This window comes from Salvelinus fontinalis, chromosome 40 (assembly GCF_029448725.1).
Source record: "Salvelinus fontinalis isolate EN_2023a chromosome 40, ASM2944872v1, whole genome shotgun sequence".
NCBI classification, from domain to species: Eukaryota; Metazoa; Chordata; class Actinopteri; order Salmoniformes; family Salmonidae; genus Salvelinus; species Salvelinus fontinalis.
This window is the reverse complement of record NC_074704.1, coordinates 19044946-19062130: the sequence shown is the minus strand read 5'-3', so window position 1 is coordinate 19062130 and position 17185 is coordinate 19044946. Positions and strand designations below refer to the sequence as shown.

The following is a 17185-nucleotide window of genomic DNA, read 5'->3' as shown; positions in this document are numbered from 1 at the left end:
CGCGCAGGTGGCGGAGGAGGGGAGACGGGGTGTACCAGTGGGGGAGCACTGGATGAATCATACCACAGGACTGCGTGCCCCCCCCCCCCCCTGAATCTTTCCATATCTTCCTCCTCTCCCGAAGTATTTTTTTGTTTTGTTGCTTTGACACGGCCGCGTACACAACCGACATCACCACCTTACCGAAGCAGCTTGGTGGCTGGCAATGCTTGGTAGCTGTCCTTAACACAACATCAACGGTGTGCAAGATATCGAACTGTTGCTGTTTATGTCACCTGTTGCTGTTTATGACACCGTCGTAGTCGAACAAGACGATGGTGACATTAAAACTATTGATGCTTCATTGCGAGCCTGGCACAAACCATTCGTATTTTATGCCCGACAATCGTGTTACACCGGTGTGGTGCCATTTTCCCCTCCCCTCGGCGATGAGTGAGAGTGGGTGTGGTTGCACTGGTTGGACATCTCACCATGTGATGTAAGGCCGGGCATTCGAGCTAAACGTGATAGGGGGAATTGAAGCTCGACCAGTTATAGCCAATGTCTGGTTTTAAAACGCCTCAAACCAGTATCAATTCAACTGATATCGAATGAATCAGTTATTGGGCCCATTTTATTCGGAAAACGTGTATGCAGCGTGAAAGTACCGTGCGCCTCTCGTGTTCAGCTCTAGTCCACTATTGGCCTAAATATATATTCTGTGTTCCTTCCCCCGTGAACGGGTGTATTGGTTATTCTTTGGTTTTCCCACCGGTCGGTTCCCAACACAATGCAATGAATGAGGTGAATGAAAGTCGCTTATATAATTTTGCATCAGACCATCTTAACGAGATCGTATGGTAGTAGGGAACATCCATAGTGCACTACGTGACTCATGCTGTGTCACAAATATTCACTTTGCTCATCCTCACCGAAGGCTCCATCGAGTTGAATTTCCAACAGCAATACACTATGTAAGATATCTAGCCTGTTCAAAGTGCTTTTTGACATCCTTGTTTGTGGCAATTACATTGCACTGTTTCATTTCCTGGTTGAAGTCTGGGGGAGCCAGGGCTGGAGCTATCTCGTGCCTCAGGAGAGGAAGTGATGTATTTCATGTTCCATGAGGCTTGAGACTTCCACAGATTCTGTAAATAATGCCCTCATCATTTAGCCAATCATTTATATGATGATCCATGCACACCCAAAGGTCACGGCCAGTTGCTGTGCTGTTGCTGTGGCTCTGTGTGCACAGTTGCACACTATACCCTTTGAATTTGAGAAGCTGTCATGTGTTGGCGGCTCTCAAGTTAAGGCCTGTATGTAGGGGTTCAGTGCTTCCAAGAGAAATGGTACAGAATCACAATAGGCATGTGGGAGAATAGGGAATAAGGAGAGGGAGAGTGTGTGTGTGTGTGACAGAGAGAGAGAGAGAGAGAGAGAGCGAGAGAGAGAGAGAGAGAGAGAGAGAGACAGAAATAAATAATGTAAGGAAGAAATAATGTTAGAAAGAAAAAAGAAAGAGAGTGAGAGAGAGACTGGGGCTGTATTTGAACTTTCCATGGATTCTGCGGGCATTCCCATTCTTCCTGGGCGCAAATTTGGTTTTAGAAGGGGGGGGGCTAATTATAAATATTTTTATCCAATCAGATAAACACTCCAAACAGCCTACCAGACTGCTCGGAGGTGTCCACATGGTCCTAAATTACACCCTGTTTTGTATCACATTCCAATGACAAAACTGGGGGGGGGGGGGGGGGGGGGGGGGGGGTGCAATATCAGAATGTGGGGGGAGGGACATGTCCCCGTCCCCAGTGAAAGTTGCCCCCCTGCTGTGCATCATGGGATGTATTGGGGAGACACACATTACTCAGGCACGCAATGTCCGAACCATTCACACTGGGCACAGGCGTCAATTCAACGTCTATTCCACGTTGGTTCAATGTCATTTGATTGAGATGATGTGGAAACAACGTTGATGCAACCAGTGTGTGCCCAGTGGGTTGTTGCACATCATTACTAAACTCATATATTTCCATTGAGCATTTAACTTCTAATACAGTCTAGTAGTATGGCATTGTGATCAGGGTCTTTTGAATAGACAGGGCAAGCATTAAGCCTATGGACCCACGTCCTTGGCATGCGGCCATCCAACAAATGACTTCCCCCATTCACTTCAGCTTCAGCTTCACTTCAGTGAACGTTTCCGATGAACAATGAACAATGTAGCACATGATTATTCCACGTGCAATAGATGATATCAAGCTAGTCTGTCGTGACAATGATTTAACATGGCCACACAGGCCCTCCCGACTGTTCTGGGTGGTATTCATTAGACACCAAACGGAAGAAAACAGACTCAAACGGGGAGGGACTACCTGAACTTGTCCAATCAGAAATGGTCATTTTTGTTTCCCGTTGCAAAACGTTTTGCTACAATGTGCACTAATGAATATGACCCAGGTGTTCTTATGGTACCTGGGAGCTAAGCAGCTGGTGATAAAGTGATAGGTTCCTGTATCTCACCACCTCCTCCTCCGTCATGGGAGAGGCCAGTGTGTCCAGGTCTGTTGCCCAGCCCAGAGGCCTCATCCTGGACTAATGATTACCCCTTAGGTCAGCCTGTGGGAACAGAGCACCTGGAGCTTCTGGTCTCAATACTGGTGCCACTGTATCTGTACCATGGGTGATTCATCTCTGTAGGTGTTGTTGCAGCAGATGCAGCAGGTGAAGAAAGATGACGTGGTCTATTGACTTTCTCTATCCTGTCCTATGTAAACGATTTCAAAGAAGGTGTGAAATGAGCAACTTCACACTGTGTTGACGTGCAAGACCATTACTGTCCTCTGAATCAGGGTGCTGGACACGTGGCTTAAGAGAGATGGTATTACTGGACACTATAGACATGGTTGAGAGTGTAGTAGGAGTGCTGAACACCATTCTAACACGCTAATAAGCAGGACTGAACTGAACACTGAACTAGCATGCTCAAAGAATTTACAGCATTTAGCAGTTAGCAGTTAGCTACCGCCCCAATGTGGCGACACAACACCCGCTAACTAACAGGAAATCTCCCCCTTAGAGCATTTGTGGTTTCTGTAAAGTAAATATAGAAACCCCTTTCAAATATTGATGAGCTAACAGAGGTTGTAGAGTTTCTTAGAGGGGTGTATGAAGCAGAGGGAGAGAGATGGAGAGAGAGAGGAAGAGCACTCATCATCGAAGATGGCGGAAGAGAGGAAGCCTAGAGTATAGTGGATGGAAGGATTTGGAGGGTTTAGGATTAGAGGGGTACCTAGGAGAGCGCGAGTGCACACACACACACACACACACACACACACACACACACACACACACACACACACACACACACACACACACACACACACACACACACACACACACACACACACACACACACACACACACACACACACACACACACACCTACAGTGCCAATCTCTGCTTCACAGGGCTCCTGACGGCCCCCAGAGCACAGAGTGCATCAGAAGGCCATGCAGGCACCACATCATCACCCAGCCATAGGTCACTTAGATAGGTATACAAGGGCAAGACGTGTAGCTGAGGTTAGTATGGAGGTTGTCGGGAGGAGATGGGAATGGATGTCTGGAAGTTATTTTTCCCCTCTGTGTTGAGGCTACAATGACGTGAAGACTGTTGTGTAGGAGACAGTCACTTGCAAATACACATAAATACACATTCACATACATGTACAAGTCTCTCAAACATGCACATGCTCTGTGTACACCGTCGCACCCACTTAACACACAAACTCACTATGTGTGTATCCACAGCTGTGTCAGTTGCAGAGCTGGGAGGGCTGTGATGTGATTATTGATTGACAGACAGGGTCGGTGGTTGATGTTGACGTGGAGCGGGTGTCAGACCTGGTGGTGCTACACCGGGTGCTGCTGGGGGTTAGCTATGTCCTGCCTGGGAATATTTTGGCTTTTGTCAGCTTCTGACGGGCATACACCGACAGACACTGACACGCATGCGCACGTGCGCACACACACACACACACACACACACACACACACACACACACACACACACACACACACACACACACACACACACACACACACACACACACACACACACACACACACACACACACAGCTAGTGCTTCTATGGGACTGAGACACCTGGTGTGTTTGTTCCAGACTGCGTACTCAGCTACTATACTAACATACATGCTGTGACATGTCCTGTGACCGGTCCCTGATGTACTGATATCAAATGCTTAGATTAATCTCTGCATTTTATTATGAGTAGTAATGCTTATGATTTGTTATCGAGATACTGTATGTTCTGTAACCCCTCCTATGGTAATGACCTGGGCTCTGAGTTCCCTCGTCAAGTCATGCAGTTGTAACTATTTGTCCATGTGTGGGATCAGCACCAGCTGAAAGGGTTGCTATGCCAACTCCTATTCCCTTCTGCCTTCTCATCTCCCCCTCTCTCTCTTTGTCCCACCTCCCTTTCCCCCCTGCTGTGTCTCAGTGTCTCTAGTGTTCCTGGCTGGTTACTCCTGCCTCCTTCTACCCCCCAAATAACCCCTTTTCACCCCCTACCCCCTATCCCTCACCCCCCTCTTCCCGTCCTCCACCCTCCTGCTGTGTCTCAATGTCCCCATGTTTCCGTCTGGTTACTCTCCTCTTCCCAGCAATTAGCGTTGCTCTGCTGTGGAGCTTCCTCTGCAGGCTGGAGGGAGGTAACTGACCATGGCCACACACACACACACACACACACACACACACACACACACACACACACACACACACACACACACACACACACACACACACACACACACACACACACACACACACACACACACACACACACACACACACACACACACACACACACACACACACACACAGAGAGAGAGAGAGGAATTAATTAATGAATGATGGAGAATTAATTAATGAATGATGGAGAGAGAGCGGGAGAGGAGGAGAGGGGAAAGAGAGGGGTAAAGATGGCGTGGTGGGAAGGTGGAGAGAGAGAGAGGGATAAGGGGGGAGGAGAGGGAGAAAGAGATAGGGAAAATGGAGAGAATGAGCGTGGAGATTTCTCTGTGTGGTTTAATTCTCACGGCTGGAGGGAATGGTGAGGAGGGAGGATGTGTCCTTGGTGATGAACTCTGAACTCTTCCTCACTTATGTAGGTCTCCTGTTCCTGCCTTTAACATTACTTCTGGCACAAGAACTGTGAGTTATAGCGACAGTATCCTATTTCAGATTATTTTATATTGTTGGCACCCGTGACAGCTGGTTGGTGAATTGGGGATTTTTCCATGAAACATGGGGTCACACATTAATTAGGTAGAAAAACAGCCTTACCTCTTCAGGGATACATGCCCAGGAAGTCATGTGAAGCCAGGTTCTAAACACTTATATGGCCGGACACTTCACACCGTCACAACACGTCCCCAAATTGTTCCCATGAGGGAAAATATATACCCTCAGTCTCTAGACATGAAAGTATTCCCTCTCTTCTGATCTCTCACAGTTCAAATAAACGCAAACTCCTATTTTTTCTTAATCAGAGAGCGGAAGGTTTCAAGGTTTCCGGGAGAAAAATGTTAATGTTGAATTATGGAACAGTTCTGGAAATAGCTCACACTTGGAAGCGGCCTCCTGAAATATTTAAATATACAGTTTGCTTGCTCTGGCTATGCTGTTGATGTCCCACATCTTTAACCTGTTTCAGTTTCCCCTCCGTTGTTGAATTTCTCCTAATTAGAAGCGTATATTTATTGGGCATGGCTTTGTTTATGTCTGTGTGTGTGTGTGTGTGTGAGAGTACTTGCATGTGTCCGTCAGTGGTTGTGCGTCTGTGTGTGTGTGTGTGTGTGTGTGTATGTGTGTGTGTGTGTAACTTGTCAATGCCTTCCTTAACGCTTATTATGAGAAGATCAAAACTACCTTGATGTGGTGTTCTGTCTACCTGATGCATTTCTGAGCTGTTTGAACAGGGCCCCAGTCGTCTTTATAGAAACTTCCATTCTTGAAGACTGGGGCCCTGTTCAAATAGTCAGCAACTTTTATTATACACACCACCATCTGGTTTGCAGCAAAAAATGGTGCATCTCCCTGCTAACACACACAAACACACGCACGCACACTATAGTTGATGTGTCTGTATTTAGTGGATGTTGGCTCTCACACAATCTTTTCTTTTAATTAGAATAACTCAGAGGCACTTGGGTGTAACTGAAACACCTGGAGGAACGATCATGTGTGGAAGGAGCACAGTATATGTGTGTGAGTGAGAGAGAGAGTTGTGTTTGTGAGTTGTGTCAATGTGTGTGTGTCTGTGTGTGTGTGCGTGTGTGTGTGTGTGTGAGTGTGTGAGTGTGTGAGTTGTGTCAATGTGTGTGTGTGTGTGTGTGTGTGTGTGTGTGTGTGTGTGTGTGTGTGTGTGTGTGTGTGTGTGTGTGTGTGTGTGTGTGTGTGTGTGTGTGTGTGTGAGTTGTGTCAATGTGTGTGTGTGTGTGTGTGTGCACGGCTGTCTTCTCAGTGGGGTGTAATTTCTCTATGCGGCAAGCAGCTCAGGTGGAACTCGGCTGCATGTCAAGGAAAAGCTACACATTCTGTTCGTCTTGTCTTGCAACATTTTGTTTCCACAGCAAGTTTGGTGGAGCAATTTTGGCACTGCCAGGGTCATAATCACTGTGGTGTGTGTATGTATCAGGATCATAGATCACTGTGGTGTGTGTATGTATCAGGATCTATGATCCTGATACATACACACACCACAGTGATTATGACCCTGGCAGTCATAAGGTATGTATTTATTTGTGTACTCTATGTACATTATTAGGGTCATTAGTAGTTCAGTTTGTGTGCCCTCTATCTCTGGTGGGAACAGGCCTCCTGCCTTTGTCTGTGTGGTAACACCTGGTCTCCACTGCATCCTGGTTAATCATTTTCTGTTCCTCGTACTCAGCTCCTCCTGATATTTGGATAGAGTATATATGTGCTGCTGAGATACAGTTTATTAAGTACACCCGTCTAGGTTGGACCTCCCCCTTTGTCTCCAGAACTGCCTGAATTCTCCGGGGCATGGACATGTTGCTTAATTGGTATCAAGGGACCTAACGTGTGCCAGGAAAACATTACCCACACCATTACACCACCGGTCTGTACCGTTGACACCAGGTAGGATGGGGCCATGGACTCATGCTACTTACGGCAAATCCTGACTCTGCCATCAGCATTACACAAGAGAAGCCGGGATTCGTTGTACCAGACAATGTTTTTTCACTCCTCAATAGTCAAGTGTTGGAGATCGGGTGTCCACTGGAGCTGCTTCTTCTTCTTGCCTCTCGTGTCAAAGGTTGCATGTTCGAATCCAGCGCTAGAAAATTGTCCTCAACTTTTACATTAACCATTCTGAATTAATGCCTAACCTTAAGATTTTGAAGGTTATGCCTAAATTTAACCCTAGCCTTAAAAATGCTTAGTTAATGCCTAAACTTAAAGGGGAACTTCACCCTGGGGGAATCTGGGCTTGTTTTCATCATGGCTGAGATATTTCTAGGCCAGTGTGATGTGTTTCACATATAATTGTCCAGGAGGAAGGCAGGTCAGGGCTTCGCACGCTGAATGATACACCTTATGACGGCTTCAAGTGTGTTGATGATGGGGCGTGAGATCTAAAAAGTTATGTGGTCCCGCTTTGTTGCATTTTGCAAAGGCTCTATGTTATACTGATTGCACTATAGGTTTCTGTAGGTGTAGATATGGTTGTCCTTGTTCGAAAGAGCCATTGGGAATTTTTCAGCGATGTTCCTGTTGGCGGATTCATTGCTAAATACACAAGCAGACAACAACATTTCAGTCTCTGAAAACGGCAACTTGTGTTGGGCGGTGCTTCATGCTCTTGTCACGACTTCCACCGAAGGTGGCTCCTCTTCCTGTTCGGGTGGCGCTCGGCGGTTGTCGTCGCCGGCCTACTAGCTGCCACCGATCCCTTTTCCTTTTCTTTTGGTTATGTCTGTTTTGTGTATCACCTGGTTTCACTTTGGTTAATTAGAGGGGTTATTTATTTTGACATTTCCTTTGGGGTTTTGTGCGGGATTATTTTCGAGGAAAAGTCAGTGAGGTTGGGGTGCGTTTTATTTCGCTCATGTTCTACGGGGGGTTTTCCCTGGACTGTGTCTGAGTGGGGGATTTTTTCAGTGTATGTTACTGTAGGCCTGAGTTCTGTTGGTTTTCTTTTGAGCTTGTGAAAATAAAATGCCCTTTCTTTGGAACTCGGTTCTCCTGCGCCTGACTCTACACCCACATCTCCTTGAGGAGATCTGACAGAACCATTCAACCATTCATGTTTCAACTGGAATATAGTAAAGATTTGCAAAGAGTTGCATTTAGCTAACATTAGAAGCTTAGCTCCCAAGTGGCACAGCAGTCTAAGGCACTGCATCTCAGTGCTAGAGGTATCACTACGGACCCTTGTTCGATTCCAGGCTGTATCATAACCGGCTGTGATTGGGAGTCCCATAGGGCGGCGCACAATTGGCCCAGTGTCATCCAGGTTAGGGTTTGGCTGGGGTAGGCCGTCATTATAAATAAGAATTTGTTCTTAACTGACTTGCCTAGTTAGATAAAGGTTAAATAAATAAAAATTAAAAGCTACAGCCAATGCTAGCTAACTTGTTATGCGCCACAGCTCGCATTTGTAACTTGTTAGCAAACGTGTAACATCAGCAACTGAAAATAATTTTACTAGCTAGCTATTTTGTTGTTTAATTTCGGTATTATCAAATGAGGAGAGACAAACTTATCGCACAAGTCAGAGTTATACTGAAACTAAATCTTTATTCACTTATTCATAAGGAGAGCAGGTCACACCACACCCACACATGTGAATGATGACTATGGCTAGTTGACGAACCACACTTAGATGATTCATTGAGATCCCCGACACAAAGGATGCAAACACCTTTTTATAGCAAAGATTCACCCCCTTAGTCTACATGACAAACAACAGATGTGTGGAATGGGTCACAAGGTTAGGATTTGTATGAAAGATACGAATAATTCACAGCAGGCAGTATCTGCTGTAAAGACTGTTCTCATTGTGTAGAAACCAGGGCCTGGCCCCCAACACAAGCTTCATCTCATAATATCCATACCCGAGCCATCTCTTTCTGGTACCTTCCAGTCAAACCGGCACAATCTCCCTCACATGAATGGAATGTGGCCTAAGGCATCGTACATCTACTTGTCAGCATGAAGCCCCAGGGGCCCACTCTCAGTTCACACAGACACAATATAGTTCTAAGAACCCCCTATTCTGTTGCATAAAACAACCATTTGATGCAATAACAGCATTATAACATAATCTTGTAATTTGTCTCTCACACTATGTCAGATAATTGATGAGGGTTGAAATTGGTTATGATTACGACCGTGGATGCATTTCAATCTCACAGATAGGATTCCAAACAGATGTAAATAACAAGCATTGCATATCCAGCAGGTTATCTAGCTACGTTTACTAGCCCTCAGTGAGGAGAAAGAATAATATAACAATTTACTGTTGTAAATCTCTAAAACCAAAGCTGGTTTTACTATAAAAATATTTCGCCTAAGCATGCTTGATCGACATGGCTGAAGGTAGATACTGTCTGCCTATCTAGGCTCATTTGTACGGTCTGGTCACTGTGAAAAGATTGAGTGTTATGCCATTATTCTTTCTATTAGGATAGATATTGTTGTAAATGTAATCTCTGTGCCTGTGCATATGTTTGCATGTTCAACTAGTCTACCCTAATGGTGATGTTATGCTGGCATGGTTGTTCAAACTGTACAATGGAGTATAATTTGAGTTCGTTTTTTGTCTAACAGACAAAATCGTGTGGTGCCTGGGCTTCTTCCTGTTTTGGATTCTAGATACAGAAACATAATTAATTTGCCTGCGTGTGTCAATGTAGCAGAACTGTATCCCGTGTACTGTATCCCTCTTGAGGGATTAGACATTATGCTAGAATTCAAGCAGATGACTCATGAGGAGCTGAATGGCAGTTTGATCATGACAACACTCCTCCCACAGCTTTACAAGTATTCCCAAACTTACTGTATGTTTCTTTTGAATGGCAATCACAGTGGGTGCTCTGGTCAGAGGGTGCGCTCACCCCCACCCGCCCGAGACCCTGGAAAGGCAAGGCCCAAAGGAATTTTCTAAGGGATGGAAAATCCAAGCCCTGCCTGACGCTCGAGTGGGCATGGAAGTGAGCGCACCCATACATTAAAAAAATATATGGAACCTTTATTTAACTAGGCAAGACAATTAAGAACAAATTCTTATTTACAATGATGGCTTACCGTGGAACAGTGGGTTAACTGCCTTGTTCAGAGGCAGAACGACAGATTTTTCTTACCTTGTCAGCTCAGGGATTCAATCCAGCAACCTTTCTGTTACCGGCCCAACGCTCTAACCACTAGGCTACCTGGTGCCCCTAACTACCAGGACCTGCGCATACACCACTCACAACATGAAACTACCCATAACCACCAGCCCCAGCACACACACCGCTCACAGCATGAAACTACCCATAACCACCAGCCCCAGCACACAGACCGCTCACAACATGAAACTACCAATAACCACCAGCCCCAGCACACAGACCGCTCACAACATGAAACTACCCATAACCACCAGCCCCAGCACACAGACCGCTCACAGCATGAAACTACCCATAACCACCAGCACACACACCTCTCACAGCATGAAACTACCCATAACCACCAGCCCCAGCACACATACCGCTCACAACATGAAACTACCCATAACCACCAAGACCAGCACACACACCACTCACAGCATGAAACTACCCATAACCACCAGCCCCAGCACACACACCACTCACAGCATGAAACTACCCATAACCACCAGCACCAGCACACACACCGCTCACAACATGAAACTACCCATAACCATCAGCCCCAGCACACAGACCGCTCACAACATGAAACTACCCATAACCACCAGGACCAGCACACACACCACTCACAGCATGAAACTACCCATAACCACCAGCACCAGCACACACATACCGCTCACAACATGAAACTACCCATAACCACCAGCCCCAGCACACACCGCTCACAGCATGAAACTACCCATAACCAACAGGACCAGCACACACACCACTCACAGCATGAAACTACCCATAACCACCAGCACCAGCACACACACCGCTCACAGCATGAAACTACCCATAACCACCAGCACCAGCACACACACCGCTCACAGCATGAAACTACCCATAACCACCAACAACAGCACACAGACCGCTCACAACATGAAACTACCCATAACCACCAGCACCAGCACACACACCGCTCACAGCATGAAACTACCCATAACCACCAACAACAGCACACAGACCGCTCACAACATGAAACTACCCATAACCACCAGCCCCAGCACACATACCGCTCACAGCATGAAACTACCCATAACCACCAGCACCAGCACACAGACCGCTCACAACATGAAACTACCCATAACCACCAGCACCAGCACACACACCGCTCACAGCATGAAACTACCCATAACCACCAGCCCCAGCACACACACCGCTCACAGCATGAAGCCAAACCACAAAACATAAATCAATAATAACAATAATCCCATCCTCACCCCTGATTGGAGGACCTCAACCATTTACCCTGTACATTTCTGTATATACTTACTTCAACACTCATCAATTCCACCCTTCAGACAGACACAGATCAACCCCAATAAATCACAGATCGTTCCCAATAAATCATCATTTGACCATTTCCTCTCACAATACATCCCTCCATTCTCCCATGGTGTCTCACTAGGGACATATACCATTCTTGTTGACTACCCAGTTCTCTTGAGTTAGCATTAAATATTAAGTATTTAAGAATTGGACAAATAAACAAACATTCTTTGGATATCTGAAGATCTTCTGTGAATCTATAAGGGCAGACAATTTTCAAAGATTGATAGAAAAACCCATATTTATTTAATGGTAGTTCTACATCAGGGCTCTCCTAACCTGTTCCTGGTGAGACACTGTCCTGTAGGTTTTCACTCCAACTCTAGTCTAGCAAACCTGATTCTAATAATTAGCTGGTTGATAAACCGAACCAGGTTAGTTACAACTGGGGTGGGAGCAAAAAACCTACAGGAGGGTAGATCTCCAAGAACAGGGTTGGAGTTAAAACCTACAGGAGGATAGATCTCCATGAACAGGGTTGGAGTTAAAACCTACAGGAGGATAGATCTCCAGGAACAGGGTTGGAGTTAAAACCTACAGGAGGGTAGATCTCCAAGAACAGGGTTGGAGTTAAAACCTACAGGAGGATAGATCTACAGGAACAGGGTTGGAGTTAAAACCTACAGGAGGATAGATCTCCAGGAACAGGGTTGGAGTTAAAACCTACAGGAGGATAGATCTCCAGGAACAGGGTTGGAGTTAAAACCTACAGGAGGGTAGGTCTCCAGGAACAGGGTTGGAGTTAAAACCTACAGGAGGGTGGTTTTCCAGGAACAGGGTTGGAGTTAAAACCTACAGGAGGGTGATCTCCAGGAACAGGGTTGGAGTTAAAACCTACAGCAGGATAGGTCTCCAGGAACAGGGTTGGAGTTAAAACCTACAGCAGGATAGATCTCCAGGAACAGGGTTGGAGTTAAAACCTACAGGAGGATAGATCTCCATGAACAGGGTTGGAGTTAAAACCTACAGGAGGATAGATCTCCAGGAACAGGGTTGGAGTTAAAACCTACAGGAGGGTAGATCTCCAAGAACAGGGTTGGAGTTAAAACCTACAGGAGGATAGATCTACAGGAACAGGGTTGGAGTTAAAACCTACAGGAGGATAGATCTCCAGGAACAGGGTTGGAGTTAAAACCTACAGGAAGATAGATCTCCAGGAACAGGGTTGGAGTTAAAACCTACAGGAGGGTAGGTCTCCAGGAACAGGGTTGGAGCTAAAACCTACAGGAGGGTGGTTTTCCAGGAACAGGGTTGGAGTTAAAACCTACAGGAGGGTGATCTCCAGGAACAGGGTTGGAGTTAAAACCTACAGCAGGATAGGTCTCCAGGAACAGGGTTGGAGTTAAAACCTACAGCAGGATAGATCTCCAGGAACAGGGTTGGAGTTAAAACCTACAGGAGGATAGATCTCCAGGAACAGGGTTGGAGTTAAAACCTACAGGAGGATAGATCTCCAGGAACAGGGTTGGAGTTAAAACCTACAGGAGGATAGATCTCCAGGAACAGGGTTGGAGTTAAAACCTACAGGAGGATAGATCTCCAGGAACAGGGTTGGAGTTAAAACCTACAGGAGGGTCCTCTCCAGGAACAGGGTTGGCGACCCCTGTTCTACATGGTCTTGTGCTTTGCCACACTGGCTGTGTTTACACAGGCAGCCCAATTCAGACCTTTTTTCCACTAATTGGCTTCGGTACACTGGCAATTGTGTTCGGCATTGGAAGCTGGGGAAGCTGAGACTCTTTGTGCTTATGGTGACGGGCCTGTCCTGTCTGCGGTGAACGGCCAGCTGGATAAGACTCTGCCAAAAGTGATGTAGGGCCTCTTAACCACTAACTGTTTGGTCCTCTTGAAGAAGATTTACTGGTACTGCATTTTACACTCTTTGTGGATGGAACGTAGGGCAACACGCCTTTGTTGGTAAAGGTATCAACCGAATGGGACCGGCTTAGGTCTTGTTTAGGGATAATGAGGGGACATTGGGAGCTGCTTTTGAGAGGAGAGATCAGTCAACAAAGTAAATGGGCTGGGGGGGGGGGGGGGGGGGGGGGTTAAAGAAGGTGTGAAAAGTCTTAGGAAGGCAGTTCTTACACAATATAAATTGTTGTGTATGGGAGATTGAGGAGAAATGGCACCTCAATCGCTCTCATACACAACAATACTTTTACTGTCCAAGCACAACCAAAAACCCCTTCCTCATGTCAAAGTACTGTCTGTAAACCTCCCCCAGCCCATTGACAATGACAGATCATTCTTGTCAATAGTATCCCTTTGCAGGGACATTTTGTAGACATGTCTTTGTATTGTGTTTTGAGAATCTGCAGAGAAGAATGAGGTGGTTGTGTCAGTGTCCCTTGCTAGTTTCTGTTCCACAATCTTGTTGTGCTAATAACCGCAAAGTGTGTCTGCTCCCTCATGCTTGTGTACACACAATGCCCCCGCTTTGGGATATTTTTCAGCAGGGCACAGTGGAATGACTCCAGATAACCTGAGTTTTACAAAAAGAAAAGGTAAAAAGCGGGGTAGACTAAATTGATGACATGGTCTGGAAGGTACTCTGTAGTCCTCAGGCTACCTCTAACCACATGTAACCCCGTAACTGTCATGCCCTGACCTTAGAGAGCCTTTTTATTTCTCTATTTGGTTAGGTCAGGGTGTGATTAGGGTGGGCATTCTAGGTTTTCTGTTTCTATGTTGGTGTGTTTGATTCCCAATCGGAGGCCGCTGTCTATCGTTGTCTCTGATTGGGAATCAGATATAAGTTGTCAGTTTCCTTTGGGTTTTTTTCTGGGATCTTGTCTTTGTTTTGTTGCTTTATGCACGACTAGCTTTACGTTCGGTTTGTGTTCAGTGGTTTTTCCCGGTGTTACGCTTTCAAATAAAGAGAGAATGTACGCCTGCCACGCTGCACCTTGGTCCCGTCATTTATCATCTGACGACGAGCGTAACAGTAACACAAACACAAACCATACAAACACTTCCCAATTCATGTTTATAACATGCGTACTGTAAATTGAGCTATCTTAGCCATCAGCTTGTAAATATTTTGACCAACTTACCTTAACCTTGTGCAGAACTAGGGGTTGGAAGCGCATGGTGGTGGAATCAGATTCTGTACCACCTACAACAAAATACAGAACAATACACAATTTAACCACCACACTCATTGTATTGATCTCTATTAGACTGGCTAGCTAAGCACACCTAACATGGATATTTCAATGTTGTCAGCTTGCTGTTAGTTAACTAGCATCACTAAATTGGCAGCGAGATTACTAGCCAGCTGAGACGGGCTGAGAACAAACTAACCAACCATAGAGGATTTATTACACTTTCGTCGTTACTACCAACACACAAACAGAGAGTGAGTTAGCTAAATTGATAATTCTATTTTTAGTAATGGAGTGTTTTCCAGACAAGGGTGGAATAAATTACTACCAAATTGAAACACCAAATAAGAGTAACATTAGCTAGCTCACAGCAGCTAACGTCAGTCAAAGACAGAAACAACAAACAAACATGTTTACTTTGCTGAAGGAAGCTACCAGTCTAGCAGTGACTGCTATGGCATAAGTGAAATTGATTGACAGTGTGTATACCCGAAATATAGCTATATGATTTATCTGATGGCTTTCAGAGTTCAATACAGGACTGTAACTTCAGCTAGCTAACCCAGCTAGTCCAGCTAGGCTAGCAAGCTAGCTAACATTAGGTTACCTCTTGTTGAGAATCTTCTGTTTTGTTGTGAAGGGACAAAATTGGTGGTATCGCATCACTTCTCAGCTGTCGTTTAGATGGATTACCCATCATGTTCTACCTGAAAATCCCTCTGATAATCTTTGGCCACCGCATCATTTTTGACAGCTGCATAATCAGGGTGAATCCCTGGTAGGTATAACGGTGAAAGGTACCACATTTTGTTGCTTGTTTGTAAATAGCACAACCAGGCACACCACACAGGCATGATGACAAGCAATAGTGAAAAACAAACGTTTAAAAAATATATGGCCTAGAGTAGTTCTGAGATTACTGTGTGTTTGTCGTTCCAACTAAACAACACCATTATTCAAGTTTGTGGGCACGCCCTCTCTACCTAGCGTGCGGTATCAGCATTTGCTATGAATGCCGGACTTTGTGGTTCACTATGAGCAGGCGAATACACAGGGAGTTGAAACCTCCCGATTCTACCAGTGAAATGAAAATGTGCGAGTTCTAGCTTGTGCCGTTCTGCATACCAATGTTGTACTGCGCCGGTTTTTGCCTGTTTGTGGTCGCCTGTTAGCTAGCACAATTTTTGCCATTCTCCTTTGACCTCTCATCAATGAGCTGTTTTCGCCCACAGGACTGCCACTGACTGGATGTTTTTGTTTGTCGCACCATTCTCGATAAAAACTAGACATTGTCGTGCGTGAAAAGCCCAGGAGGCCGGCCGTTTCTGAGACACTGGAATCGGCCCGCCTGGCGCCGACGATCATACCACGCTCAAAGTTGCTTAGGTCACTTGTTTTGCCCATTCTAACGTTCAATCGAACAGTAACTGAATGCCTTCATGCCTGTCTGCCTGCTTTATATAGTAAGCCACGGCCACGTGACTCACTGTCTGTATGAACAAACCTTTTTCGGGAACATACCTAATAAACTGGCCACTGAGTATAGCTAGATAATGACTGGTTGACTAATAGTTTAGCCAAACCCCACCCCTTATCTTAATAATCTCCCTCACTTCCAGTACAGTGGACCTTGTTGACATAAACAGTGTGTGCTCTAGAGATAATGTGTAGATAATGGACCATTTTCAGTAGATGATCAGCATTGATATGAAGACAATTCCATATGACCTTTACATTCCCATTTGTCATCTCAGACTCCTCTCCTCTGTCTCCAGAGTGGGAGGGAGGAGAGACAGGAAGAGAGAAATGAGAGAGAGGAGAGGGAAGAGAGGGAGCAGAGGGTATATAGCAAGGAGAGGAAGAATAGAGGATAGGGAGGAGAGAGAATAGAGGGAAGAGGGTGGAGGAGAGGGAGAGGGAGGAGAGGGGAATGAAGTATGAGAGGTAGGAGAGAGTATAGAGGGAAGAGAGGGAGGAGAGGGATGGGCATGGAGCAGATGGTGAAATATGGAGAGAGCCCTCTTCATTTATTTAACACACTGACGAGAACACAACATTATGGAGAGAGGGAGAGAGAGAAAGACAGTGAGAGAGAGCGAATAGGATGGGTGGGAGGAGTGTGCAAGAGTGAATGAAGAGGGAGAGGAGGAGTTGAAGATGGAGAGATGGGGGAGATGGAAAGATTGGGTGAAAGAGGGACACAGAGCGAGGAAGAGAGGATGTGACAGAGAAAGAGACAGAAGCAGGGGGATAAAGGTGGGAGTCATAGGGATAGAGACAGAGTAAGAGGGAGAGAGAGAAAGAG

General features: G+C 45.7%; 1 protein-coding gene across 10 annotated transcripts in view; it reads left to right on the top strand.

The window, feature by feature from the left end:
* Positions 1-17185, top strand: part of LOC129839425 (regulating synaptic membrane exocytosis protein 1-like) — a 97855-nt gene that overhangs the window by 1525 nt on the left and 79145 nt on the right. The gene's annotated exons all lie outside the window — the stretch shown is intronic.